Source organism: Podarcis gaigeae (assembly GCF_964106915.1).
Source record: "Podarcis gaigeae genome assembly, chromosome: 5".
Lineage (NCBI taxonomy): Eukaryota > Metazoa > Chordata > Lepidosauria > Squamata > Lacertidae > Podarcis > Podarcis gaigeae.
The window spans coordinates 60,770,178-60,797,549 of record NC_139681.1 but is presented as its reverse complement, the minus strand read 5'-3'; the positions used below and the strand labels follow the sequence as shown (position 1 = coordinate 60,797,549).

Genomic DNA, 27,372 nt, shown 5'->3' with positions numbered 1-27,372 from the left:
TACTTTTCTATTCCCCACTTTCATAAGCGTGCCTAGGGCCAATTATATGCAAAATATGCAATTCTTGGTTTTGATGGCAGGCAAGTGGGAGGTGTGTGTGTATGTCTGTGTGGGAGGGATTAAAGATACTTTCAGCAGCTTTTCTGCTCACCCCAATGCAGAAGCTGGGGCAGAATTCAAATTCCGTCTCGGGGCCGTTGTGTATTTTAGAAAGCTAGGCCACCTCAGAGTGAACGGAAATAAGAGGAGGACAGCTCTATGGAGGTTAGATTTGAAGGAAGCCCTACTCGGAAGGAGATTACTATGCAGATTAAGCGATTGTTTGATAAGGCATAAAGATCTGGAAGTATGGAGAAAGATAAGTGCTGCCAACCTAGTTGTGGCATATGCCTCAATTGCAAGGAGCATAGTATTGCGCCCCCTCCCTCTCCTGCCATCAAAGCTCTGAGGAAGGAGAAGGTGCTGCTGAGGAGGTTTATGTGGTGGCAGCTGAGAGGCAGATCTTTCTCTCTATCCACAGAGCAGTGGGGGACTTACATTTTTGGGTTCCTGCAGCTTGAATTTATATGGGGCCCCTCTTTGCAACCAGCAATGAGGTCTGGGTAACCACTGTTACCTTCTCCAATGGGATTGCTGCATGACAGATCACCAGCCATTTTTAAGTTAACTACAACACCTCAGATTTTGATTAGAATTGCTGTACTGGATTATCTCACATGTCAAAGTCTCTGGTGTGCATAAAAATTTCCTACACCTTATAGTTTTTGAGTTGTGTGACTCTCGTTGCGTCTAATAGACCCCAAAATTTTAAGCAATGTAGACTAGAGTTACTTCTGGGGCCTCTCTGGGATTAGGAGGCCCTGAAGTTGAAGCTTCCTTCATTTCATAGTAGAGGCACGCCTGCTGCAGAGAGGGAGGTATGCAATATCCTATGGCTCCTGTGCAGGATTGTAGGACTGTAGGATTGTGCATTTCATTGGGAAGGGCCACAGGCCAGTGGGTTAGAACATGGGTAGGCAAACTAAGGCCCAGGGGCTGGATCCGGCCCAATCACCGTCTTAATCCGGCCCGCAGATGGTCTGGGAATCAGTGTGTTTTTACATGAGTGGAATGTGTCCTTTTATTTAAAATGCATCTCTGGGTTATTTGTGGGGCATAGGAATTTGTTCACCCCCCCAATATAGTCCGAGGGTCTGAGGGACAGTGGACCGCCCCCCTGCTGACCCCTGGGTTAGAACATCTCTGTTGCATGCAGAACGTCACAGGTTTGATCCCTGGCATCTTCAAGCAGAGCTTCATGATCCCTCGGTCTGAGACCCTGGAGAGATGCTCAGGGCAGACAACATTGAGCCCGATGATCCGACTTGGTATAAGGCAGCTTCCTAAATTCCTATGACCCAATGATCTAGGGTCTATATTTAGAGTGCTGAGGAAGCTACATTTTGGCAGTCCCGAATGCAGTTCAGTTCGAAGACCAGTGTTGGAAACAGCATGCCACTGAATGCCACTGGCTGGGAATCACAAGTGGGGAGAGAGTTTTTGTGCTCATGTCCTGCTTGTAGGCTTCCTTTAGACACCTGGCTGGCCATTGTGGGAGCAGAATGGGCATTGCTTTGACCCGGCTGGACCCTGATGTCCCTATGCAGGAACATATCTCAAAACAGAGACAGACGTTAATGCTTTCAAAAACTTCAGATAGTCATCTGAAGAATGTGTGCTTTAACCAACTTTCTTTAGCTCAATGCTTTTTTTTTTTTTTTTTTTTACTCATCTGATGTTTCTATATAGTTTACATTTCACTAGAATATTTTGTTTCTACTTATATGGCCTCATAAAGTACCTCTTCCTCTTAACAGCACCGGAAGAGTTTGTTTTTCATTGGGAATAAAAGTATTAAGTACTAGTAGGTCTCTGATTTTAGGCAGTAATGCGAGCGAACGCGTACTGGAATCCTGCTGGGTTTTGAGAGGACATTGAAATGGCATGTAAAGCGAGAAGCTTTTAAATCACTCCGGTAATCAGAAACGTTCCTAGTCGTTACAGGCTTAAACGCATAAAGGCATAGATTTTCCAGAATGTGGGCTTCTGCATCAGTAAACTCTATGGAAGAGATGATTGGTTGCAAGGTAGAAAGGAACACTTGCACTATTTGAATATTAATGTAATCTACCCATGTGAGAAGCCGCACTATCTTCCTGCCAGAGGACTAAATTGCATAGAAGAGACTCCTGCATCAGGCACATAATCCAAAGGAAACCCTAATTTATATGCTAATTAGCCCACATGTTAAGAATTACAGGGTTAATTAAGCATATCATCCCACCCACAATTTTATCAGTGATAGACATGGAGGTGCAGAGCAGAAATCTTGCCATTTGATCGAATTAACTACCTATAGCGATTCTTTAGGGGGTCCTTCTTTCAAAGCAAGCCCAGCAAGTTAAATCACGTTTCATTCAAAATAATGTCAGGGCTGTGTAGAAGTTTTTGTGTTAAAAAGGCATGGTGGGGGCAGGGAGTGGGGAGGAAACGGTTTATACAGTGTCCTACATAGCCTGAACTTTATGTTTAATTAAACTGGGTTGGCTTCAGTTATTGAACATGAAATAGCTGCTAATTGATTGAGAACACAGCCACTGAGGTTCAACAGCTTTGTAATAAATGCATCTCTTATGGCACAGTTGTTAAAGCTAAATATATTTTAATCATCAATTTTGTATTTAATTAGGATCCTGAACCCATCTCATTACATAAAAATTAAATCCTTATTTCAGACTCTTGGAGCCTGACCATATAACTGCACACTGGGCTTGCAAAAGGGTTGCTGACAAGTCATTTTGTTATGTAGCGCTTGGCCCCTGTGTAAGAAATGTGCTGGAAAGAAATGTGAAAATGATGTGTCTTTATCTAGAAATGGATGCAGCTGCTAGCTTGAGAAGCTGTGTGGAGGCAGGTCTTATTATTGGCATGGCTTCAATGGCTCTGTGATTAAGAAGGAAAGGCCTAACAATTCCTGTTTCATTTAAGGGACTACCTCTGTCAATTTCATGAGGCTCATGCGATGTCATGGAGGGGATGGTCTGACCCAAAGGAGAAGTGGGAGGAGATGAGGAACTGGAGAATCCTTGGGAAGGTCCCAGTGGGATGGGGATGGTGGAATTGGGGCCCCAAGAAGTGTCAGATGCTGAGGGAGGTCTTGGTCCCTCCTTAGGGTCTGAAACTCCCGTTTCAAGTAGATTGTCAAAGGAACGTCCCTAGCCTAACCCCTCCTCCTCTCAGTGAGGAGCCTGCTTCTTCTGGCAAACTGGTGCACTGGTGTGAGCAAACCTCACAGAGGAGTGCCTGTTTGCTTGCTGAGTCCCAGGACTCTGGCCCCTTGCTGCACAAAGAGCTGAGCCCACACCACTCTTCCTAAGGAAGGTGCAAGGTGGGTGTCACTTGTTGGATCAACGCCTCAGCTTCTGTTCCATGGCATATAACTTAGATATATGCCATTTCAGTGCAAAGGAAATGTGAAGATAATCTAAATCCCTGTGATCAACTATGTATTATTTGCAGAATTAAAATAACTACCAGCAGCAATGTAAATTAATGCCGTCCTATTCACTTGACTAATTTCTATTCCTGATGGCAAGCAAACACACGAATTGCAGCAATTTCTGCTTCCTCCTGCATTTTTTGTTGGAATTTTCTGACATCCCTAATCACACTACATTTCTGGTATAAAGAAGCCAGCTTTATCCCTTGTGTTAGGTTCCTTAAAGAGAAATAATGGAATATTTCACATTTTGGCTCTAATCCTCAACATATTTCCCCTGAAGTAAGTCCTATTGGTTTTGACTGCATTGGCTTTCAAGGAACCATTATTAGGGTTGGAGTCTTATTTCAATTTCCAGAAGATTATTCAATTATAACGTCTATGTATAACTTTCCCAGGCTATTTGTCTGGGAAAGAACATCTCTCCTGCCTTTTCCCCTCGTCCAGGGACACCTCTGATTCCACATTCTCCTTGCAAGTTAGCCTCTACTGTAATGTGGTTCCTTGATGGGACAATTGGTTCCTAATCTCCCTTGGTTCCGCTCCTTCCTCCTGGGCTGTGTTCAGAAAGTGGTGTTGGGGGGGTGAGTGTTCAGACCCCTGGGCTCTCAGTTCTGGGGTGCCTCAGGGTTCTGTCCTCTCCCTCATGCTTTTTAACATCTACATGCAGCTACTGGGAGAGACCATCAGGGGGTTTGGGCTGGGTGTTCATCAGTATGCAGATGATACCCAGCTCTACCTCTCTTTCAAATCAGAACCAGTGAAGGCGGTGAAGGTCCTGTGTGAGTGTCTGGAGGCGGTTGGAGGATGGATGGCAGTTAACAGATTGAGGTTGAATCCTGACAAGACAGAAGTACTTTTGGGGGGGTGACAGGAGGCAGACAGGTATGGAGGACTCCCTGGTCCTCAATGGGGTAACTGTGCCCCTGAAGTGCGCAGCCTGGGGATCATTTGGGACTCACAGCTGTCCATGGAGGCGCAGGTCAATTCTGCGTCCAGGGCAGCTGTTTACCAGCTCCATCTGGCACGCAGGCTGAGACCCTACCTGCCTGTGGACTGTCTCACCAGAGTGGTGCATGCTCTAGTTATCTCTCACTTGGACTACTGCAATGCGCTCTATGTGCCTTTGAAGGTGACCTGGAAACTACAACTAATCCAGAATGTGGCAGCTAGACTGGTGACTGGGAGCGGCCGCTGAGACCACATAACACCGGTCTTGAAAGACCTACATTGGCTCCCAGTACATTTCTGGGCACAATTCAAAGTGTTGGTGCTGACCTTTAAAGCCCTAAATGCCCTCGGTCCAGTATACCTGAAGGAACGTCTCCACCCCCATCATTCTGCCCGGACACTGACGTCCAGTGCCAAGGGCTTTCTGGTGGTTCCCTCACTGCAAGAAGTGAAGTTACAGGGAACCAGGCAGAGGGCCTTCTCAGTAGTGGCACCTGCCCTGTGGAACACCCTCCCACCAGATGTCAAAGAGAAAAACAACTACCAGACTTTTAGAAGACATCTGAAGGCAGCCCTGCTTAGGAAAGCTTTTAATATCTGAAGGACTATTGTATTTTACTATTTTGTTGGAAGTTGCCCAGAGTGGCTGGGGAAACCCAGCCAGATGGGCAGGGTATAAATTTATTATTATTATTATTATTATTATTATTATTTAATTAATTTTGCACACACACCACCCAAACCTTATTGGCCTCTCAACTGGGTTCTAAACGTTAAGGAGGGAATCTGCTGGTATGGAGGTGGATGCAATTGATCAATATGTATCTTTTGTTTAATATTTCTATATACATTCCAAGTGTATGTCTTGTCTTTCAAGAATGGGTTCTAATCTGGAATCAGCAAACAGTTCCTGCATTTCTTCCCCATTCCCCTTCTAGCTCTTTTCCAACTTCCTGTACAGGCTTTTTTGTCTGGTGTGATTAACCATCTAGTACTGAGATTAGGGTACAATATCTCTGTGACATTAATCACTGCATGGCATATGCAAATAGGCACAGTCATGTGAATTATATTTACATTTCTCCTCAGGAAGAAGAACTGAATCTATTCAGGCATCTACTCAGCCTTTATTGGCCTGAAGCAGAATCAAACCAGAACTGCAGTCACAGCTGTACCTGAACTGGAACCAAATTAATAATCTGTAATGATTTGATTCCCTGCCCAGAAACCCTTGTACCAGAAGATGCATCCCTGTAGCACACGGGTGTCAAACACAAGGCCCACGGGCCGAATCCGGCCCGCCAGATCTCGTCATGTGGCCCGTGTAGCCGCCGTTGGCCACCAGCCTTCACCTTTTATTCTCACTTTTTTTTTTGACACAAGAAAGCCGCCTCTTCAGCGCATGCACGGCAGACTACAAGCCAGAGAACATCTGCCCTTTAGTGGCGCCGGCCATTCTACACAGAAAACCTCCACTTTACATGCATTCAGGAAACCTCCACTTGTTTTTAAATTGAGCGCATGCCATCCTGTGATGTGACAGATCCAACAGCTGCCTGAACCCTTCTCTCCTGTACTGTAAGTACTTATGATGTATAGTCCTACAGATACAACCGGCCCTTTGAGGGTGACCAAACTGCTGATGCGGCCCCCCCAATGAATTTGAGTTTGACACCCCTGCTGTAGCATCTTGCCAACCTGGTGCCCTCCAGGTATTTTGGTTGTTTAAGAGTTGTAGTGCACGGCAGTTGGAAGGTGCCAGGTTAGCAAAGGCTGGTGTGACCCTTAACCAAGAGAGCTGCCACCTATGACAAAAAGTTCAAGGCCATTTCATAAAAGGCCTACACAACATTCACCAGACACTTGGATATTTCCTGTGGAAGACGTTTACTTTCTAACGGTGCGTTCCTAACCATTTCCGCTCAGAAGTAAGTCCCACTGAGTTCACTTGGTGTTACTCACAGGTAACTGGGGTTGCAGCCTTAGTTGCCATCCTTCCTGCCTGTGCAGTCAAGTTGGTCCTCCATTGTTAATAATGGCTTCCAGTTGAAGAGTTGTGATAGATATAAATAAAAAGGAGTGGGCATAGAAGGGAAGGGAAGAGGAGCACAGATAAATTCAGATACCAAGTGATATCTTACATAATCAAACATGAAAGCCGAGCAGCTTATGTTACATTGGAGCTCGGCTGGCCAGTGGAGAAGAAAACAGAAAACAGAAATAAATGCTCATGAGATGTGCCTGAGCGTACGTTTCAGCCTTTCCTTCTGATTATGCCACATGAGAATTAATTTAAGACGGAATTATACTCTTTTGATCTTTGTGCTAATTTGTTTGGTGCATGATCAACTGCTTCTATAAGCAGGCGAGTGGGAACACATGAGAAGGATCAGAGGATAGGAGGGTAACAGCAGCAGACTGTAAGGTCAGCTTTGGAACATTTGCTGCTTCTGTTTGAACGGGCTCCTGCTGTGGCGTATCCAGCCAACAGCTAGAGAGTCCCCTTCTAACATTACGTGGAGGGAAATAGGAACTATCATTTTTTATCAAGTGCACGAGACACCCATAGCATAATGCTAACCAGAAACCTAGCTAAACATTTGGAAAACGTTATTGTCCAAATAACAAAGGTTACTGAATTTTGGGGAAAGCATATTTGGAGATATTGAAGAAAATATTGAAGGAGATTCCAAAACTATTTTGGCGCAATTTCTCAAACAAGGATCCATATGTCAAAATAAGCACGTTTTCCTGCAGCATGAGCTGCCTTCAGATGATCAGTCTGAATGCACAAAGGGGCACACAGGAATTTGTAGGGCAAGCCCCTTTTCCCTTAATAATACCGCATATACTGGACATGGTCCCTGCCTGATGTGTGCTTGGAGCGGCTGCCTTACTCAGGTTGGGTCTCCAAGACAGGATGGGAACCCTGATTGACTAGCGCTTCCATCTGTGTTGGAAATCCTATGTGCAAATGAGCCACTCGCCTTCTGACTCATGCTGACCACTCATTGGCCAGAGAGTGCACCTGTCATTTAGGAACACTGAGGTACAGTGTTTTTGAGTTGGGTGGGGTTCCTTCTGCCCATTTATGCTTGCCCCTTTGCACATTCAAACTGAGCATCTGAAGAGGACTAGAGCTAAAGGTTTATTGTTTCAGACAACATATACCAGGCATAGGCAAACTCGGCCCTCCAAATGTTTTGAGACTACGACTCCCATCATTCCTAGCTAACAGGACCACTGGTCAAGGATGATGGGAATTGTAGTCTCAAAACATCTGGAGGGCCGAGTTTGCCTATGCCTGACATATACCGTACTGGCCTGAATATAAGCCTCACTTTCCCCCCAAATTCTGACTGCGAAAAGTTAAAGTGTGGTTTATTTGCGACCTTATGGTATGCAGCCAGAAGCGCAGGGCAAACAGCACCAGGAGCGTGGTTAAGCGCTCCGGTTAAGCGCTCTGTGTGTAGTCCCTTGTCCTCTCCCCCAAGGCTGGGAAGGGAGAGAGCGAGGAAGGGGAAAGGCTGCCGGCAACACAACGCGGCTCTCGCTCCCCGCCCAGGATGCAGCCAGGAGCAACAAGAAATGGAGCGGCTTATATTCGGGTATTTTCCTCTCTCTCTCTCCCCCTTCAATTTTAAAGGTGTGGCTTATATTCAGGCCAATATGGTACTACCCAAACATTAACACATACCCCCTGACGTTTCTCAGATGAAAATACAGTGGTACCTCTGGTTAAGTACTTTATTCGTTCCAGAGGTCCGTTCTTAACCTGAAACTGTTCTTAACCTGAAGAACCACTTTAGCTAATGGGGCCTCCTGCTGCCGCCGCACAATTTCTATTCTCATCCTGAAGCAAAGTTCTTAACCTGAAGCACTATTTCTGGGTTAGCGGAGTCTGTAACCTGAAGCGTATGTAACCTGAAGCGTATGTAACCTGAGGTACCACTGTAGGGACCTTTCTCACCCTCACAATTGACCCTCCTCAACCCCCCCACCCCATTTTTTGCTCCCCACCCCCATAGAACATTTCCTAGCAGAAGACAGGCAAGTATCACAATGGGACACAGCACACACACCCTCCACAATCCTGAGAAAACCCCTTAATCCTGATTATTTTATTCTTCAGGTTTATAAAAAGAAAAACATATACCGATAAATTTTAGAAAGGAGCAAGATTAGATGTGTACGCAAAGCTTAAAAAACAACAACCACCAAGACTCCTTGTGCTCCTTAGGCTCCCCATTTCTTTCCGCCCTGGACTGCCTTGCCCTCTACCTGCCCTGGAGAACCAGTGCTGGGCCTCAGTGGCAGTAACCTCTCCTCCTCAACCTCTCCTGTTCTCCAGCAGCCGCTACAGTGGAGAGGCCATGGAGATAAAACGGGATGCTCCCGCACAGCTACCGCTGCTCAGGACAAGTGCTGGCTCACCCTCTTCCCTGAGCTCAGTGGTGGCAGTGCTGGCAAGGGAAACAGCGACATGCCAGGATCAAATCAGAACCTGAGATGGCTTTCATAATTCCAGGACTGTCCCTGGAAAATTGGGACACTTGGCACGTATGTTAACGTTTTTTTAAAAGTTCAAAAGGATGAACTCTCATCGAAGTCCTTAGTGTTTCAATCAGTTTGTGTCTCATTCAGATGAAGTTGTAGCAGTTAAATAGGAAGGCTTGCTGATGTACGCATGAGATACACTTTCAATTTATGCTGATTACTGGAACGTATAGACCTAAACTGCATGTTGCACACAGATGTGCTTAATAAAACCCTGCCAGCTGCTTCTTTTAGTCAAGGCAACCGAGAAAGCAGTTTTGTAGTAGTGAAGTGCTGATGATTTCATGGAGGGTAAGGCTGTTGATAGGGACACGGGTGGTGCTGTGGGTTAAACCACAGAGCCTAGGCCTTGCCAATCAGAAGGTTGGCGGTTCAAATCCCTGCAATGGGGTGAGCTCCTGTTGTTTGGTCCCTGCTCCTGCCAACCTAGCAGTTCGAAAGCACGTCAAAGTGCAAGTAGATAAATAGGTACTGCTCCGGCAGGAAGGTAAACGCCGTTTCCGTGTGCTGCTCTGGTTTGCCAGAAGCGGCTTAGTCATGGTGGCCACATGACCCGGAAGCTGTACCCTGGCTCCCTCAGCCAATAAAGCGAGATGAGTGCCACAACCCCAGAGTTGGTCATGACTGGACCTAATGGTCAGGGTTCCCTTTACCTTTAAGGCTGTCGATGGTTTCCAGCCTAAGGTTACCATACGTCCCCGTTTCCCGGGGACGGTTCCTGTATTTACGAATCAGTCCCCATGATAAAATCCATCAATTTAGTAGGAAGTTGAAAAGTGTCCCCTGATTCATTGAAAAAAATCTGGTACTGTAACCTTATTCTAGCCAATATGGCCTGGCTCTGCCTCCTCAATCAGAGGCAGTAGTGCTTTCGGATACCAGTTGCTCGAAACAGCAGGATGTGAGAGGGCTCTTGCGTGTGGCTCCTGCTTGCAGATTTCCCACAGGCATCCAATTGGAAGGGTGAGAACGGCATGCTGGACTACATGGCCCATTGGCCTGATCCAACAGGCTCTTATGTTCTCACAAGGATGGGCCTTCCTCTTCCCCCTGCCTTTCTGTTGCAGTGTCCTTTTTCAGAGCTTCTCCCTGCACCCACTCCATGCCGGGTGTTTCAGATCTGTGCTCATTGGATGGATTTTGTTCGTTTAGTTAGCATTACGTTTATATTAGAAGCAATTCATTGCAAGCAGTGAACACCTTTCCCTCCTCAAGGAACTCCAAGTGGTATACAGATTTCTCTTCCTCCCCATTTTATCGTCACAACAACCCTGTGTAGTAGGTTAGGCTGAAACAGAGAGTGCCTGGGCTGTGGTCACCTACCGTGCTTTATGGTTGAGTTGGGATTATGTCGAATCATACTCTGCAGAAGAGAGGGCTGGGGTCAAGTTGCAGTGGGAATGTGACAATCGGGAAAAGGTCAGTGCCCTGATGAGGTTGGAAATCGCCCCAACCCTGGTCATCAGATAGTTTGACCAGTAGGAAGGAGGTGATAAGCCAGGCTTCCTCAACCTCAGCCCTCCAGATATTTTTGGCCTACAACTCCCATGATCCCTAGCTAGCAGGACCAGTGGTCAGGGATGATGGGAATTCTAGTCTCAAAATATCTGGAGGGCCAAGGTTGAGGAAGCCTGTATAAGCCCCCTCCTCCACTGGTCTACATACTTTCATACACACACATATATACCTCTATATATATATAGCTCTGTCTATATATACCTCTCCTCTCTCTCTCTCAATCCATTTCGGTTAAAAAGAACCCAGATTAAGGAAGGAAGGATGATGTGAACTGATTGTAAACACTGCAAAATAATGTGATAAATACTTGTGAGCACTAAAGGGTAGATGGAAGGTTACTGCCTGAGATTTAGCCTGCTGCTTTCTGAATCTGCTGTTGCCTTAAGGTGTGGTTCCCTTATCTCTGAACTCCACCATGCCTTTAACATCCAATGGATACAGATTTTCAAGTCAGTATTTTTCTCTTGTATTATTAACTCTTCAGTAGGAAGTGAGTTTGTCATGTGTGACAGTTATGGGGTGATGAGAAGCAGATTTTGGAGGTACCTATTCCTTAGTAATGTACTGGTCACCTTGGAACAGATGGTTTCTCTCCTGCGGTTCTCCTCAGACGTGTATTTGGCTGATCTTTATGAGGACCCAAAGGATCATCCCAACCTTTAAATGTTTTTATATCCTCTCCCACCCTAACCCCCTCCATCATAATCCTAAATGTAGCGCAACCTCCTGGCTTATAAAACAAAAAGACCTCATCAAGACAGGGGTGAGCAGAAGGTAGATCAGAATCTACTGGAATGTCTCTGACTCATTTGCAGTAGATCACCTGAGATTTCTGACTGACCAGTTGTTTAGCAATTGCAAACACCTATTTCCCCCCTCTCCCACCCCACCCCACAACATTAAGATGCTGAAATAAAGAAAGCCTTGGGAATAACCAGGAAAATGGCTAAGAATGTTCACAGATAATTATGCAAAGTGACCTTTTTTCTAGAGGGGTTAGGAAAAGAAAAATATCAACAATTTTCTCTGAAACGTTCTGATAAATTTGGTCTCAGCTCTAAATGGGAATGTTTTCAGGCCTTACAGTTCCCTAGTACCCCAATAACCCTAAGAGATTAGACCGTGTTATTATCAAAATATAGAACTGCACTCATCTTAATTATAGCGTACAGAAGGAACCATGGTGCATAATGCCAAGAGGGCATATTGTTTTTACAATCAAGGTTGTTACAAAAGCAGCTAAATTGGTCTCTCTCCCGCACCCTGCCTTCAAGCAGCGATACAAGGTGTTTTTAGCCAGGGAATCGCACGAACCTACAACTTTATATTTTCTTAAGCTTGAACGAAACATGACCTATCCCCCCCCCCCCCGTATTTCTGTTAATCCCAAACCAGAACAGATCAATATATATGTAAAAAGAAACAAACAGCTTGATTAATCACTTATCAGCCATTTTAGGTTGCACAGTTCTAGTTGACTGGGAGGTCTTGTGCAACAAACCTGTTTTCCCCATTGAATATCAGACCTTTCTGTGATATGGAAAGCGATGGAAAAAATGCCCTGGAAAGTGTGGGATGGAACATTGTCTAATGTCAGGGCACCAGCCAATAATAAATCACATGGAGTAAGTGAAGTTAACTCTTTATTTGAAGAAATAAGGAAGACCTGCTCAGGGGTGCCAGGCCTAATGAGTATGGCAACTCTTCTTGTGGATCTTATCCCTATGAGGCAGTTGCGGAGGCCGAAAGTCCCCGCCTTCCCACAGCAGCCTAAATCTCCTACTCCCACAGGTCCTTCCCAAGCAATCTGATACTCCACCAACATGCCTGTCTCTGCACCTCCCTCTTCATACCTCTACAGGTCCTGGGAGCCTAGGGTGGAGGAAGGCTTGTTGCAGCAGAAAGAGGAGACTCTCTGGCTTCTTCATCAGCCTGATTCCTGCTTCGGATTCTGATTTAGGACTTCCCTTTGTCACACATTCTCGCGGCTCACTAAACCTTGTTACCTCTTTAGCTTCCAACACCTCCACCTCCCAAGCTTCCCCCTCTTCTTCCTCTGACCACTTCCTCTGACCGTCCCACCACCAATTCCTAGGCTCTGAACCATCTTCCCTTGGGGGTTCCCTAGCTAGTGCCTCCCACTCTTCCTGTGTCCAGCCAGTCCATGACATTTAATCTCTCTGTAAACACACCAGGATGAATGTTTAGTAGACAGGTCTTGTACAAGAGCTGGAGGTGGGGGTTGCACCAGGTAGTCATGCATGCCCATTACAGATCCTCCAACTATTTTCCAGGGACATCCCTAGTTTAGAGAAGACGTCCCAGTTTCTGATTTGATCTTGGAATGTCCCACTTTTCCTTAGGGTACCCCTATTTTCATTGGAGAAATGTTGGAGGGTATGGAATTATCTGGCTCCCGAGCCATCTGAAGGCAATCTTCTATAGGGAACGTTTTTTAAAAATGTTTAATGTGAGAGCCAGTGTGGTAGGGTGGTGAAGAGCGGTGGACTCGTAATCTGGTGAACTGGGTTCGATTCCCTGCTCTTCCACATGCAGCTGCTGGGTGACCTTGGGCTACTCATACTTCTCTGAAGTCTCTCAGCCTCATTCACCTCACAGAGTGTTTGTTATGGGGGAGGAAGGGAAAGGAGATTGTGAGCCGCTTTGAGACTCCTTAGGGTAGTGATAAAGCGGGATATCAAATCCAAACTCTTATTATTATTATTATTATGTTTTTATATATGTTGCAAGATGCCTGGAGTGGCTTGGGAAACCCAGGAAGATGTGTGGGGTATAAATGTTAAAATTATCATGATGGAATGGGGCGTCCCTATGTTCATCGGAGATATGTTGGAGGGTATGCCATCAGCTCCTCACCCTGGGATCTGTATGTATAGCTGTTTGTGTGAAAGTTGCCCTCTCTGCAGGCCCTGTGCTGGATACAGAGGTGCCTGGTGGAATGGCTGCTCAACATGACAGCAGAGCCCTGGGACTTCTTGGCACAGCCCTGCTCTCCTGTTGCTTTTACTCATAATGCCCAAGTACATAAGAACAAGAAAGACCCTGCTGGAGCAGGCCAAAGACCCATATCATTCAGCATCCTGTTTTCACGGTGTCCAACCAGAAACAGGCCTATGGGAAGCCCATCAAGCACAGCACTGTTGTCACAGTAGACAAGCAGATGATGTCTATGGAAAGCCTGTAAGCAGGACCTGGGTGCAACAACCTTCTCCCTACTTGTGATTCCCTGCAACTAGTATTCAGAAGAATACTGTCTCCAGCAGTGGAGGCATAACATGTATTGAGGTAGAACATATACAGGGAGAATTCGTTACCCATTCGGTTTGCCTAGGCTTCTTTACTGCGCCCTCTTCAAGCATGGAGGAAACTTCCAAGCAGTTTAAAAGCTTCTCTTCTGACAAGTTTAAAATAAATCCCACCATTGTGTCTTTGCAGCTAAAACTCCATTTTCCAGCTGCATCCCCTTTTTTACACCCAGAATGTTGTCAAGTCTCTGGTACGACTGCAAACAAATCAGGCTACTAAAAACCTCTTGTTGTGACATCATATACATAAAAAGGGTATTCCCACGAGTGCAATGCTGTTTGTGAATGAGGCCTGAGAATTCAACTCTTCCCATAGCTTTAACTCAATTTTTAATGGCGACTCGTAGCTATCTAGAGATAACGGCTTGGCTTTCATAGAGAAGTTTTCACAGATACATTAATCAGGCTTTGGATTTTCCAACATCTACTAAAATCTTTATTGCTACTTAGTCACACATTCACCCAGCCAACACTCGCCGCCAGTTGAAGCCAAACTTCACTCATCATTGTCTGTGATTTAGCTAACATCTTCTACAGCTATGTACTAAATGTAAGTTCAGCAGCACTTAGATTTTGCGATGCATTACATCTAATTTCTCAAGTAATTAATTTGTTAGGTAGCTTAATGAAACCCAGACGCTGTAACTGCGACATGATTTCAGACATCATTTAAAAAGGTGAAAGACTCATGGGTATCATACTGGCCCATGGCAGACATACCACTGGCTCCCTGGGAAACAATGGTTTGCATACTGGGAGCCAGCCTTTTCTTAATCTCTGGGGTGTTCTCCCTCCTTTCTGAGCATTAAACGTGGTTTCACATTACACTTGCACCCAAACAAGCCATGGTTAGCACAAACCAAGTGCGCTGTGACCATGGTTTGCAAACACTTTGAAGACTGTGATTACCATCTGTGGTTTTTGAGGAGATTATTGTTTGTTGGTTATGATTTGCATGAGTACACATAAGATGCAAACCATGGTTAATCTGAGAAAAGGAAAGAAGGGGAATTACTTCCTGTGTCTGAGTGGGTTAAGAAGGGAGTAACCCAACCTCTTTAGGAGAAAAGATATCTCATGTGGCAGTTGCTGCCAGAGCAAGCGAAGTATTTTTGCCTATTCTTATTGAAACAAAGTCTGCTATTGAGGACGTTAGGTGCTGGGTTGCTGCACAGCAATAGAAGCAGATTTCTCCTTAAAACTATGGGTCATTGAAAGGGGTAAAGCAAGTGTTTGAAGGGTTTTCCTTGTGTCACTTTATGTATGTGTTGATTGGCCTCTGGGGAAAGGAAATGTGTTGATTGGCCACTGGGGAAAGGAAATCCAATCTCTTAATCTGTAATTCTGACAACAAAAGTGGAACAGGAATACATACACTGGATAATATATTAATTGGGCCCCCTTTCTTAGACCTACATGCCTAGGGCTGGCAGCTACGCGTCTACTGTACTATAAAATGGCACTGGGTTGGCTCTCCTGTTATACATTTTTATGAAGTGGGGCTCCACTGTTCTCCAGATGTATGGCCAAACTAGTTATGTATCACAGTCATGAGTTTGTTACACACAGGCTGTGTACACACTGTACATTTAAAGCACATTTGAAGTGCATCCCCCCAAAAAAAGAATTATGGATACTATAGTGTCTTAAGGGTTGCTAGGAACTGTAATTTTGTGAGGGGTAAACTACAGTATCCAGAATTCTTTGAGGAGAAGAATGTGCTTTAATGAAAAGTTGTATACACAGCCTCATAGTTGCTCCAATCACATATAACGTAGAGGAATGGAGGTCTACTTTTTACACAAAATATGAGCCCAGAGGAGAGGGGCTTGAAATCTTCCCCCTTTCCCTGTGTTACCTTGTGCTTTAGTAGCTCTGAAGCACTTAGCCCTCAAAAGTGAACCAAGCATGGGGGGGCGGGAATCACTTATTTAAAAAAATCATTTATTATTATATTTATGTCTCATTTCCACTGCCATTGGAGCTCTAGATGGTGTACATCAGTGTTCCTATCCCTATCTAATCCTCACAATAACCCTGTGAAATAAGTTAGGCTGAGAGACCATGACTGGCCCAAGGTGAGCTTCCTGAGCAGGAATTTGAACCCTGGTCTCCCAGGTCCTAGACCTTCGATCTAACCACTTCACTGCAATGCAGTGTTGTGTAGTGCTAGGTAGGGTGGGGTGGGTTGTGAAAATTTTTCCTTCTCCTCTGTAACAAAACTCTATTTAGTACAGCCCGGAGTTATGTTTCTGGGTCCACCAGCTTTACAGTGGTACCTTGGGTTACATATGCTTCAGGTTACATACGCTTCAGGTTACAGACTCCGCTAACCCAGAAATAGTACCTCGGGTTAAGAACTTTGCTTCAGGATGAGAACAGAAATCGTGTGGTGGTGTCGTGGCAGCAGTGGGAGGCCCCAGTAGCTAAAGTGGTGCTTCAGGTTGAGAACAGTTTCAGGTTAAGAACGGACCTCCGGAACGAATTAAGTACTTAACCCAAAGTACCACCTGTATAGGTGTTTGTGAACAAGACAAACTGCATGTTCAACACACCTCTGTGATTGCCCTGTAAGGTAAAGGGTAAAGGGGACCCCTGACCATTAGGTCCAGTCGTGACCGACTCTGGAGCTCATCTCGCTTTATTGGCTGAGGGAGCCGGCGTACAGCTTCCGGGTCATGTGGCCAGCATGACTAAGCCACTCCTGGTGAACCAGAGCAGCACACGGAAATGCCGTTTACCTTCCCGCCGGAGCGGTACCTATTTATCTACTTGCACTTTGACGTGCTTTCAAACTGCTAGGTTGGCAGGAGCAGGGACTGAGCAACGGGAGCTCACCCTGTCGAGGGGATTTGAACCGCCGACCTTCTGATCGGCAAGTCCTAGGCTCTGCGGTTTAACCCACAGCGCCACCCGCGTCCCTGTAGTTTGATCCAAAGAAAGCCTGTGGTGGGGAAAACAGAACTCTCACCAGACCAACAGTTTGAAACTCACTTGGTAACTTAATAGGAGGAGGTGTTTTGATCATTAGCTGCTACTGCTGTGCAACGTAGCCAGATAGGGCTTCCATTAATTACACGTGAAGTTATCTCTGGCAAACTTCCAGCAGGGGGTGGGGGCTTGCTCAAAACTAGTAATGAAAGAGCCAGATTCTTATGGGATAGCAAAAATAGGCTGATGGTTTTGCAGCATCACTAGCATAAAAGAAACTGATCCTTTTGAGACATGCAAGAAACATGGATTTTGTTAACAGATAAAGGGATTTGTCAAACAGACAGAAGTGTACCTACCTATTGGCTCCTTTCGTTTCTGTTCAATTGTTAGGTGGATTTCCACTATCTATCAAGTGCTTTTCTTCTTACTAACCTTGATTATTTTTAGTCCAACTACATCCCATGCAGTTTATTTCTGATTTAAAGCCTGTCCATTCCAACTCTGGGTCAATGGTTTCTCGACTGTCTTTGGTTAACAATGGAATTCCAGCTAGCCAGCCAAAATGAAAGCAATGACTTCAGGGACTGGCTCCACTTTCAAAGTGAAGCGCTGAGATAGGAATGTATGTCAGAGATAAGGAACTAAATGGAAACAATTAACATTGGCGTGAAAACGGATGTATGGAAGCAATTACCAAATGAATTGCAAAGAGATCTGTAGGACTCCAGACAGACAGGACTGCCTGTGCTCCTTGTGTCTGTAAGATTTGCCTTGCAAGCAAGGAATCCAGCATCTGAGGTCCTGAGAATCTGTTTTTATATTGTCAGAGACATGTGCTTTGCAAAAATGTGTATATCAGGGGAAATTCCATGCAAAAAAGGGTATACCAGGAAGAATTTTGCACTGTAATGCTGAAGAATTTTCAGATGGCAAGCTGATGTGGAAATGTGAAGAGCTGAACTGAAGGTTGGAAAAATGAAAAACCAAGAGAAGCTAACACTGTCCTATTTGCACACCCTTACCTGCAGGTTTAAAAAAAGGCTAGTTCCACAGGATACATTTGTTAGCTCCATTTAGCCTGGATAGTCTGTAGAACAAACATTGCTAGCAGTTGGAACAGAGGACATTAAGAGTGCATTTACTTACTTTTTCTTTATAAGAAAAGTGAAAAATCAATATGCCATTCCTGGCATTTTAAACTCTTTCTAAGTGACCTTTTAGTGACCTCACCTGCTTTTCCTTTCTTCCCAGAAGGCACCACTTCTCAAAAACATCTGCTTAGACCCCAAGGCTATTTTCTTCTACTCTTCAACTAGAAAGAAGGGCGGAAAAAGCAAACAGAGGAAGCAATTTTAATATAGATGCAATATGTTACTAAGGACTGCATCAGAATTTTCTCCTGGAGGAGTGAGTCAGGAACAGCCTTGGAAAAGCCTGCCAATAGGCACACTTAAACAAGTAATGTTTTAGGCCTTAATGAATACATTAGAATAAACAAGGGAAGATGTTCAATAACACGAATGGCCTATCTATAAAAATATCCAAGTGGTGAACAAAATGTAGAAATACAAAACAGTTACATTAAAACCATCATGGGTAAAGGTAAAGCGACCCCTGACCATTAGGTCCAGTCGTGACTGACTCTGGAGTTGCGGCGCTCATCTCGCTTTATTGGCCGAGGGAGCCGGCGTACAGCTTCTGGGTCATGTGGCCAGCATGACTAAGCCACTTCTGGCGAACCAGAGCAGTGCACGGAAACGCCGTTTACCTTCCCGTCAGAGCGGTACCTATTTATCTACTTGCACTTTGACGTGCTTTCAAACTGCTAGGTTGGCAGGAGCAGGGACCGAGCAACGGGAGCTTACCCTGTCGTGGGGATTTGAACCGCCGACCTTCTGATCGGCAAGCCCTAGGCTCTGTGGTTTAACCCACAGCACCACCTGCTTCCATCATAAAGCAGCACTAAACAAGTAAGATTGCATCTTATAACAGGGAGTGGTGGAGCTACCCTCCTACAACTGGCGTTGCTGCTTTGTACCTGGGACAGTGTCACAGAGGGGCAGAATGGCAGCAAGGTCAGGGCTGTGCGGGTGTACTGGCAGAACCAATCCAACCCTCCCACCAGTGCTCTAATGGAGCCCCAACCTTACTGTCAATCTGCCCTGTCCAGTTATATAGCAGTGATGCTGGGGTTGGGAGGATAGCTGCGCAGTACTGCCATACTGCATCAGTCACTCCTGTGTTTAACAGTGTGAGCCACAGGCAAAACTAATAACAGTTCAGTTGACAAAAGTCTAATGAAATAGAAAAGTCTTCAGTAGGTTTCTAAAAGAGAAAATAGAAGGCAGTTGTCTTGTCCCTGCATCCAAGTTCCACTAAGCTGCTGCAATCACATTGAAGACCTTATCGTTGGGAGCGGCAAATATGGCAGCTAAAGGTTCTTTCAGTTTTTCATTTGTCCAGTCCTTAAGTCTCCACATTTCTTCATAAGTTTGTCGTCGTCGTCATCATCATCATTTTATAAAAAATGCTCATAAAAATCATCAGCATTTTAGTGCAATTTTTTTCCAGATAGGCAATTTTTGTGTGTGTGTACAATTGTGCCTGAAATACACATTTTTGCAAGCAATATCCTCATAATGCATTTAATACTGTATTTTCATTAATACATTTATTTTATGCATGTTCTCGCCTAATATATACATTTTTGTCCACATTTATTTAGCTGGAGACCTGCATTACAAAATTTGGAGAACTGCAAAATTTGAAAAGTAGATGGGTTGTAATTCACATATTTTGTTGGAAAATGCGAATTACGTAGAGGGAAAAGGAAATGCAAGTGCCCCTATTTTTCATCTGAAATTGAAATTTCATGCTCCCCCCACTCTCCCTGAGAAAAGTGCAAGCTCTAAGTAGATTTGGAATATGTTTAGGCACATAAGTCCAGTTGTGGGCGAGGTAGACTTGGTCCAGTCAAATCCCTCTGCAGCCACTTAACTAAGTAGGTGACCTTGAGCCAGTTAATGCCAGCCTATCCTAGTTTAGTTTTTGTATTATGGTCAAAGGAAAAATATGTTTAAAGGAAAATGTCATCCATCTATTCTCACATTTAGATGTTGCCCTTCTTCCTCAGAGCTGTTGGTGGCAAGGGGAAAAAAGGTATAAAGGAGAATTCCCTGGATGCCAAGACCCAGGTTTGGGGCAAATACTCTTTGGTGAGGGAACCCCAGCAGAGATTTAAAACCATAAAATTGTTACGAAAAAGGAGCAATGCAGTGAGCTGCAGCTGGCTGGAAAGCCAAACAGGATGTTGGTGTTTGTGACTGTACCGTGGGAAGAAAGGGGCAGTCTATTCACTGTACTGAGCACCGGATGTTAGCTCAGTGTGTCATCTGACCTGTACTGGAAGTACAGGGGTGGAGTCTAATTCTCTCTGCTGTTGGTGTTAAGAGAGTGCAGACATGTTTCTCTGTACTGCTGCAAAAGACAGAAATAAAGGCATGTAAATACATTTCTGTCTGTCTCTTTCCCCTCCCTGGGGATGGCAGGGAGGAGAGGGAAGGAGTGGTGTGTTCTTCTCACGTTTGAGGAGGATCGCCGATAGAGACCTCGCCTGTATCCTGCCGGGAGTCGCAGACGGGGAGGTCAACAAGGAAATCAGCAGCAAAATAGAGCGTGGAAATACATACTGTTAGATCTTTAAATTATACTTCCCTTAGCATAGAAAAAGAACACCCATTTGGTAAGTTAAAAATGGTTTTCTTCACGTTCTTATCCATACAGCATTCAGAAAAGACAAGCAATAAGATTTAGATTCCAAAGTAGTGAGTTTCTAAATTATTTGCATAGAAACACAAAAATGGCTTGCTTATGCCATGGAACATCCAGCTTAGACCTCCTTCATGGAAGGGTTCTTATGGTGCAAAAAGGCTTCATAACCCTTCCTCCTAAGGTGAAGGGGGTGACCTAGCTAAGCCTGGCAGAACAGCTAACTCTATGGTCTTAACCCCTTCATACATTAATTAGAGATAAACATGTTGGCTATATGAGGTTGATTATCTCATACCCACCTCAGAGTTTTTACATTGATAAAATGGGGTAATAATTTTGGTGTTCCTTTAGCTAATTGGAAGAAGGAAAATATCGACATATGTGCACACACACATCTCTGTGTCAGACAAACAGAGAGAGCATGCCAGAATGAACTATTGCAGCCTGAATCCTGTGATAGTCCTACTTTAGAATATGTGGTTTGAGGGCAGAAACCTAAATGTTTTAGCAGGATTCAAATAGGATGAGATATTTCTGTGGATAATTAAGACATTTATGATTATAGCAGTGTGGTTAAAACCACACATTTTTCATCGCCTAAACCTTCCTGTAAGGGATTCTAGAAATTTCCCTTTCTGTAGGTGAGTCCACAAATGTCTTCTAGGGGGAAACTGAATTTCCCTGAAGTTTCTGATATTGGCTGTTCTCCAAGACATTGACTAATGACTTGAGCTGGGCTGGCTGCTATTGATGTCTCAGTAGGCAGCTACAATATGAGATAGCCATCCTTTGATGTTGTTTTGCTGCCATACCTATAAGTCATTTCTAACGGAAATGTTTACAAGGTCCAAATTAAGTAATATTTGCTTTCCCCAGTAGGGAGGTAATTGACTTACTGATTTCTTAGTGAAATAAGCATGCATTTTTTGTGGTTTCCACATCATGTTGTAGGAAGTGTGGATCCAAATGTCCATGAAAAACAGTCACCTTCTTGGTGTCTTTTCTCTCTTTTACATCAGACCCAAATAGCTGCTACATTTCCAGATGTTCTTATCACTACAGAATAGGGATCACTAATTATTCTGATGGTACAAAATACACTTACTCTGATTGTATGAGCATTTCATTATTGCCAAGAAAGTAAAAAAGGGACAAGAGATGCTTCAGAATAAGGAATCTTTCATTAGAGAGTAATATAGAAGAATGAAATATATGCTGGAGTGCGAGCAAAACATTTAAGCGTATGGGGGAAATGTTTGTCTTTTGGGATTGCTTTTCTAAAGTGAACCTGGCATCTTGAAGCAGATTCTAAACTGAGATTTTTGAGAAACTGGGCAAGATGGTTTCAAGTGAGTTCTTTTCTTTTTCAAACTTCAGTGTGATTGGAGCTATCCCATTTATTGTGTGCTGCTAGCTATCCTTTTCACTTTATAAGTCTTAGCAATTGTCACTATATCCATGATAAGCTAAGGGCCTGTCAGCATGATGGGCGATGAGTGTCATCAAACCTTCCCGTTGAAGGTCCAGACTCCCTCCTCCTTTTTGGAGCAGAGCTACACATAACCAGCAACTTTCTTTTATAGCAGAAAACCACCACAGCTGACTTCTGATTGAGTGGTGTATATAAGGATAGAAGTCACTGAATCTTCTCCCTCATAGTTTGTAGAGATCAAGAGGGGGACATGTTGAGAAGCCCACTGATCCTTGGCTTAGCCTGAAGGCATCTGCAGCTGCTTTATTCTAAGAAGGAAAGTCCACAGGAAAATAACCATGGAACTACAGGTAATATGTAGTTCTGGCTTTGCTTTTTCCACCTCTGCTTCATCTGCTTATTCAGTCTTTCTAGATCTAGATGACTTGCTCTGATGTTCCAGCTGTCTGGACATGACCTGATCCAGATATGAGAGGGCCTCAGTAAAGTGCCCACTGGTGTGTCCCGTCCTATGTCCAGAAACCCCATTTCCAAATTTCCAGGTGGGTGGAGCTTTGCATTGTCAACCACTTGATGTCATTATGGCATCAGATGATGACATTGAAGGTGCTCACTGTCTGTGCCAGTCAACTAATTGACGTAAACAGTGAGCCCAGCAATGTCCGTTTGCAAGAGTAGCTTGTATCTAAACTGTCCCTACAAATGGGCATTTGTCCTCTGCAGACCCTTCTCCCTGACACTAGATTCCTTTGTGAAGAACATTTCTGTTGTGTGAGCTGCCACCTTCAAGCTGAAATGGTAGAGCCTAGGCACAGAATTTTCACCTCAGTAAAATGCTGTACTCAGGGAACAGAAGGTGAAAAGTGAGCTGGTGAGAAAGGGATGGACTAGCTTAGGAGAGTAGAGCCAGGGGCCATGCCTTCTCTGATCAGCACACAGCTTTTTGCAATCATCTTTATTACAGACCAGAGGTCAGATATGAATACTGTTACTTTCTTATAATACTAAACAGTTTGCCTGGGTTTCCCCTCACAATTTTCACCATAATAGGCAGAATTTCTAAGCAAAGAGAGACTACAATTTTCTGTAATTTTGTTCCCGGCCTATCATTATGAGGCTAGTTGGTATTCACAGATATTATTATGAATTTAGTAACAATTTAATGCAAATTTAATAGCATCTTCTCACAATGGGCCCTTTGCCATCATACACTTAAAGGCAATCAAAGTCAGAGCAGCAGCTAGACTGATAACTCGAGGTTCATTGATTGTGTATGTGTGTGTACAACTGGCAGCATACTTTCTGAGTATCCACTGAGATTCAAGCCAGAAACCCAGCACAGCTCAGAGGAGTTATGGTTATGCCTCTTCTCTAAACAACCATTTTGTTATGTGCACAGTAGCGTCAGTATGTATAGCAACAAATCCTAAGTTCACTGGTATTTCTCAGCACTTTTTTCTAAAGAAGCTACAAGAGCTATTACTATTTTTTAAAGTATAAAATGAATGTGATTTTGTTTGAGGAAAAAAAATTGCTATTTCTTGAGTGCTAGACTGAAAATGCGACAGGCAAAACTGGAAAGAGAAATTCTACTACTACTACTACTACTACTACTACTACAGTGGTACCTCAGCTTAAGAACTTAATTCGTTCTGGAGGTCCATTTTTAACCTGAAACGGTACCACTTTAGCTAATGGGGCCTCCCACCACCACCGTGCAATTTCTGTTCTCATCCTGAAACAAAGTTCTTAACCCGAGGTACTATTTCTGGGTTAGTGGAGTTTGTAACCTGAAGCGTCTGTAACCCAAGGTACCACTGTACTAATGTTTCTATTCCACCTTTCTTCCAAGGAGCCCCAAGTGGCATACGTGGTTCTCTCCCTTTCCATTTTACATTCACCACAACTTAGTGTGGTAGGTTAGGTTGAGAGATGGTGCCTGGACCAAGGTCACCCAGTGCAGTGTAAACCCTTAACCGTCAGAGGGAGCAATGCTTCTGAACATCAGTTTCTGGAACCCACATACTCTTATGCTCAGGTCTTGGTTGGGAGTTCCCTACAGGCATCTGGGAGGGCACTGTGAGAATAGGATGCTGGACTACGTGGGCCGTGGGCCTAATCCAGCAGGCTCTTCTAATGTTCAGAAAGCCCCCTTTGCTCAGTGTTGCTGTGAACAGACTTGCCACACAATGGATCACTGCTGCAAGGGTGGCAGTGAGATGTCAAAAGACTAACTAGATTCATCATGGTGTATAGAAATAACTACCATTTTGGGGGGATGATAACTAAAATAGCAATAATGGAATGCAACGGATAATGGGAAGGGAAATTAGAACCTGTTGTTTTCTGTTGTTCTGTCTTAACACACAAATGTTGACATCAACATTTGTTGATGCCGTTTTGCATCTGATCTATCAGGACAATGGTTACAGCGGGAACCAAAGTCAGTGTCCACAATGCTTAATATTGGGGTGGGGGCTCAACTGCTATGGAGGAAAACAGCTTCATAAGGCAGCGTGCGGAATCCGTGCAGTATTGCACCAGGAAGAGGTATAATGCTGCAATAAACCAAAGACCTTGAGAGGCAGGAGCCAAATTAACTTAAAAAACCAAACAAAACACCAGCACATCCCCCACCTCGCTCCAGCACTTCTCCTGTTATCTCTTCCATGGGATATTGATATTGGCAGCCACATTGGTATCAGTTGAGGGAGAATTGATGAAACATCTTCTGGAAGAAAAACTAATTTGCCTACATGCAAGACCAGCATGTTGCGCTGCCCTTGGAGGCAAAATAAAGTATCAACCTTTACACCATGGAGCTATTTTTGTCCTGATTTGAAGAGTGCTTATTGTGCATGATACATTTCACGGTTTGAAAAGGTGGTGTCAGCAGAAAGATGCTCACCTTAGTACTTCCTATTTGAAATATGGGAAGTCTGTAAGAACAATGCTCCTGCAGACCCCTTATTCAGGTTGTGTGGGGAGGAGGGCGTAGTCATCATTTGGTGAACATGGCTCAATAATAGCACATTGCTTTACCAGTCACCCTCCAGTCCTTGCTTACCCCAGATAAAGAAATGAATCTCTAGGACCCAATTAGATGTCTAGGAAGGGGCCTTACTGTTAGCACCACAATATTTCTGAGAGCATTGTCTCCTAAGAGTATAAATCTGGTTTTAGAATAATATCAGCGTTGAGCCTTGAAACTTGGGAAATGCTGAGACTGTTAAAGATCAATGTGTTTGCAAAGACATGGGGGAATAGAGTTTAAAATAGTTTGGAAGGCAGCCAGCAGCCAAAATGTAATCCCTCCTTTCTGGCACCACAAGCCGGAAAAACCGAGCATGCTGTGTTCAAGGAAATGCTTGTCCCTAAGTTAAAGAGATACAGAGATGGGTACAAGAATATATATTTTTTTTAAAAAAAGGTTTTGTGAACTAATTAGAGGTTATGGGAAGGCTGATCTGGCTGTGGAGCTGCAGTTAAGGAAGGATTCACCTGGAAATTATCGCTTAAAGGCCAAAAGTCTAAAAATGATGCACTCTGCTGCAGAAGGGGGGAGGGGTGGGCTACACTAGCTTCCTGGCAGTTAGGTCACTGTTGCTTACTGAGAGGTCAAGGGGAGAGGCGGCGGGGAAGTTGGTGCAGTGCAAATGGTCCGGTGGATCCAAACTGACAGTCCTGCTGTTGCATTAGCATCATGGCAATCTCACTGCCACCTTGCCCTCCCTGGTAAGCAACAGTGACCCACCTTCCAAAAAGCTAGTATAGCGGCTCCACCTTGAATCTTTAACTGAGAAGGCAAAATACCAATTGCTTCCAGGTTTAATATAACATCGGAGTACCATAGCCCCGTAACCTCCATAGGGATTACATTTTGGGGATTGCACCTGAAGCCAAATCATGTATAGTCAAAACCCATTGGGTTCAATGGTGGGTACGATTACCAAATTCATTTTTCCAGGAACCCCCTTTCTGGCCGCTTTTTAATTTTTTAAAAAATTTGCCCAAACATGTAAAGCTGAATGTGCACAAACTGCGGGCTTAGTTTGCAACCTAGTATAGAAATATACTTTTAAAAAAGGAAAGGAAAGGAGAGCAAAAGGATATCTGTACAGGACAACACTAATCATGTCTACTCAGAATCAAGTTCATGTTCATGGTTATCTTGCTGAGGAAGTGCTGATTAGGAGGCACAGAAAGTGATATAGCAAATCATACCTGGTAATTACTATCAGGGCTATTTCTTCTCCTTAGAGACGCATCTGGTTTATTTATTTACTGGTTTGCTCATTTGGTCAACTTTATTTATTTGAACAATTTCTGTGTAGAGCTTTCAAGGCATCTTACAAAACCAATATGAAATACAAACATTGCATATAATAACAACATGTTAAAAATAATACATGGAAAAGCGAAGGGGAATGAAATTAGCCTTGCGCCCCAAAGGTAGCAATGTTGGTGCCAGGTGGGTCTTGCTAGGGAGGGAAATACCACTTACAGGGTGTCACCGCTGAGGGTGTTCAGCCCAGCAGTTTTTGTAAGTTTCAGGAAGGGTGTGTGTGTGTGAAAATTCAATTAATCTTTAGAAGTCAGCAGAGTCTAAGGATTTGTGACAGGGTGGGTTGTGTTATTCTTAAATATGAGGTAGCCAAAGATCTTCTTTCCTTCCATCTTTTCTCAAGGTTTCTCTTACAGCCTTGGCAATTCTCAGCTCCCCAGTGGGGGAGGCAGTATCCTCCAGGGATTGTACTGTACAATGATGGACTTTCATTCCCAATGGAATGAAAGATGGTGCTCTCATGGTCTTGTGCCAACAGCTCAAATTATTTCAGTATCCCTCTGAGCAATTTAGGCTTTGAAAGAAGCAGGAGCCATGTCATCTGGAGATTCCCTGGGGTGAGTTCATCAAGAACCCTTCTAGTTCTATCAATTTCTGGGGGCAGACACTTAAATAGATTTACCACCTCTGCAGGGAAAGAAGTCAACATAAGCCCAAACCTTACTATGACATGATTGGCTTGCATCAAACTTTAATATGGGTTTTCCATAGTGGTAAACAACTGCCCCCCCCCCCATGCCATCCTTCAAACATTCCGGATAAAATTTTGCTTTCTGCAGAAATTAATTTCTATTTGAGACAATAGAAAGTATGAAAAGGCCTTCAGGTATCTACCAAATTTAGCAGAAGGTGATGTGGAGTCTTACTGAAAATAATCAGACCCTCCAAGTGCCCCTGTTTTCCAAGGACGGTCCTGGATTTACAGAAGCCATCCCGGTTTCTGATTTGATCCCAGAATGTACTACTTTTCATTGATAGGACATCCCTATTTTCACCAGAG

At 44.2% G+C, this 27,372-nt stretch overlaps 2 long non-coding RNA genes across 5 annotated transcripts in view; one reads left to right on the top strand and one right to left on the bottom strand.

Moving 5' to 3' along the window:
* Positions 1-27,372, top strand: part of LOC310845900 — a 222,528-nt gene that overhangs the window by 74,763 nt on the left and 120,393 nt on the right. Inside the window, exons 2-3 of one of the 3 annotated variants that reach the window (XR_014565039.1) lie at positions 22,255-22,377; positions 24,446-24,712. The exons of 1 other annotated variant lie outside the window; for it this stretch is intronic. This is a non-coding gene — a long non-coding RNA (uncharacterized lncRNA). Of the gene's footprint in view, positions 1-22,254; positions 22,378-24,445; positions 24,713-27,372 lie in introns of those variants that run through there. One more of the 3 variants, XR_014565038.1, reaches the window with a different exon arrangement.
* Positions 3,455-19,961, bottom strand: LOC310845902. Of its 2 annotated transcripts, XR_014565041.1 has the most exons (4): positions 19,932-19,961; positions 18,055-18,136; positions 6,452-6,528; positions 3,455-3,757 (listed from the first exon to the last, which is right to left on the bottom strand). It is a non-coding gene; the product is annotated as an uncharacterized lncRNA (long non-coding RNA). The 2 variants fall into 2 exon arrangements; XR_014565042.1 differs by lacking the exon at positions 3,455-3,757 and having other exon boundaries at positions 6,221-6,528.